Source organism: Octopus bimaculoides, chromosome 9 (genome assembly GCF_046866305.1).
Source record: "Octopus bimaculoides isolate indiv1 chromosome 9, ASM4686630v1, whole genome shotgun sequence".
NCBI classification, from domain to species: domain Eukaryota; kingdom Metazoa; phylum Mollusca; class Cephalopoda; order Octopoda; family Octopodidae; genus Octopus; species Octopus bimaculoides.
In genome coordinates, this window is record NC_142936.1 from 55,203,810 (window position 1) to 55,206,309 (window position 2,500).

The following is a 2,500-nucleotide window of genomic DNA, read 5'->3' on the forward strand; positions in this document are numbered from 1 at the left end:
TATATATATATATTTAAATAATATATCTATCTTTATATGTTTATATAGGTATATAATTTTTGCTTTAAAACTATCTTCGTCTGTCTGTCTCTTTCTCTCTTTCTCTCTCTCTCTCTCTCTTCTCTCTTTCTCTTTCTTTTTCAAAACCTATTCTTCCTTCGTTCTTACCCTCACACTCGCTTCCCTCACACTTCCATACACACATACACACATGGAAGATTCTCTCGATTTCCTCTGTTGTTGAATGTTGTGTGGTGTTTGTTGTTGTTGTTGTTGTTGTAATAGAGATATTTTTCGTTTTTCTTTCTCTCTCGCTCTCTCTTTTTTTTTCTTTCTTTTTTGTATAATTTCCACAGAAAAACAAATAAAAGATTGCTACATGTACCAGATACAGGGAGAACGGCACACCATGTAGCAGTTGTCACGATTTAACGGTAACTCCAATTTAACAGAAATCTTCGGCTTCTGGTTGATTTTTTTCCTTCTTTTCCTTCCGTTTTTCTTTTCTTTCCTTTTCTTTTACTCTTTCTGTTTATCTTTTCCTTCCTTTCGTTTCTTCTCCTCCTTCTCCTCTTTCTATCTCGTGCTTCTTTCTTACTGTTCTTCTTCTTTCATTTTTGGAGAGAATTACGAGGATAGCGTCGCTAATGATGAAGATGAGAACGGGAATAGCGATAAGAATGCTAATAATAATAATAATAATAATAATAATAATAATAATAATAATAATAATAGTAGTAATGGTATAATTCAATGAATTAATTAATTTTGGTGATTTAAATCCATGTTTAAATTAGAATAATTAAACGATTTTTTGCATGCATTAAATCCGCTGTTTTTTTTTTTTTTTTTTTATATAATACTGTGTTCTATTCGCGTTTGTTCTAGTTTTAGCAGCCACATGTACATGTATATATGTATGCCTAGGTATATATATGCACGCATGTATGTAAGTACACACACACGCAAACACTCCTACACACGTACGTATATATATATATATATTTATATATATATAAATAAGTATATTAATGTGTGTATGTGTATTTGTACGTGTGTATGTGTATGTGTGTGTGTATATGTGTGTGTGTGTGTATGTGTGTGTACGCGCGCTTTAGAATGCTTATTTAAATATACACGTCAGTGACTGCATTTTTCTGTGCGTGCGTACGTTTGTGTTCCGTAAAAAACTGAAAATGAGTCTTATACCAGAGTGTGGGTGTGAGTGAAACTAACTGATCACACTATGTTTCTGTCTGTCTATACGTCAGTATGTCTGCGTGCCAGTGTGTCTGTCTGTTTGTCTCCGTGGTGTGAGTGTGGAAACGGGTTTTTTGTTTTGTTTATGTCTTTTTGCAAGCTATCGTAATCTATGTGTATGCCAAGAGGGGAGGGGGACTTGTGCTGTGTGATTGATATCAGTGCAGGTGTAAAACACCCGTGTGATATATCTATAATCGTAACAGTAACAGGATCGTTATTTCACAGTGATACCTTATATATGTATGCATATATGTATGGATTTATGTATGTATATGTATGATATACTATATTGTATCATATGATATATTATATATACATATACAAGAAAGTGTAACTGTGCTAGGCGTGTTCGACTTTTAAGGAGTCACCGACCACGTCATTTGTCGATTATCGTGGACGACATACGCTAATCTAATCCTAAACAAAGGAAGCGGTAAATAAAATGAAATACCACCAATAACAACAACAACAGTAACAACAGCAAAAAAAGAAAACAACAAGACCAACGACAATAACAAACACCAAACACACACACACACCACACACACACACACGCTCACCTACACACTCATACAAAGAAAAACCAACTTGAAGCAAGTCTATACTAAACGATGTCTGCCAATTACGTTACAATAATAATAATAATAGTAATAATAATAATAATAATAATAATAATAATAATAATAATAATAATAATAAGGATAACTAATGTTTCTTCTATCGACAGTAAAATATTATATATTATGTTATATTGTATTATATGTTATATATTACATAGCATAATTTTGTATTGTAAAATCTATATTATTATTATGATTATTATGTATATCATATATATATATATATATATATATATATTTATATATTTACATCATCAGATAAATCTGTATTAATAGTTTTTGTTTGTGTTGCAGTTTGTGTCAAATTAATTATGTTCTCGTTTCTGGTAGTTTAGTTGCTGTAAATTGTTTTGCTTTCATCATTGGTATATGTTTTGTTTGGTTCTGTTCTCTCGTTGGTAGTAAACCAGTGAAGATGACGATGATGATGATTACGACGACGACGATATATATATATATATATCTATATATATATATATATTTGGCGGTTTGCGGCGGCGGCGGTAGCGGATGCGGCGGCGATGCTCGTGGTATCGGCTGGTTTAATATTAATATTAATGTGGCTGGCGATGACGACGGTAATGATGACGATGATGAGGATGATGATGATGACGGCG

General features: G+C 32.3%; 1 protein-coding gene across 2 annotated transcripts in view; it reads right to left on the reverse strand.

Moving 5' to 3' along the window:
• LOC106868077 (pituitary homeobox x) overlaps positions 1–2,500 on the reverse strand; it is a 306,107-nt gene that overhangs the window by 303,404 nt on the left and 203 nt on the right. Inside the window, exons 1-2 of one of the 2 annotated variants that reach the window (XM_052970686.2) lie at positions 2,134–2,500; positions 1–644 (exon numbers count right to left, since the gene is read on the reverse strand). The exon at positions 1–644 is cut by the window's left edge and continues 978 nt beyond it; the exon at positions 2,134–2,500 is cut by the window's right edge and continues 203 nt beyond it. The gene's annotated coding sequence lies outside the window, so the exon portion shown is untranslated. Of the gene's footprint in view, positions 1,969–2,133 lie in introns of those variants that run through there. The other variant, XM_052970687.2, reaches the window with a different exon arrangement.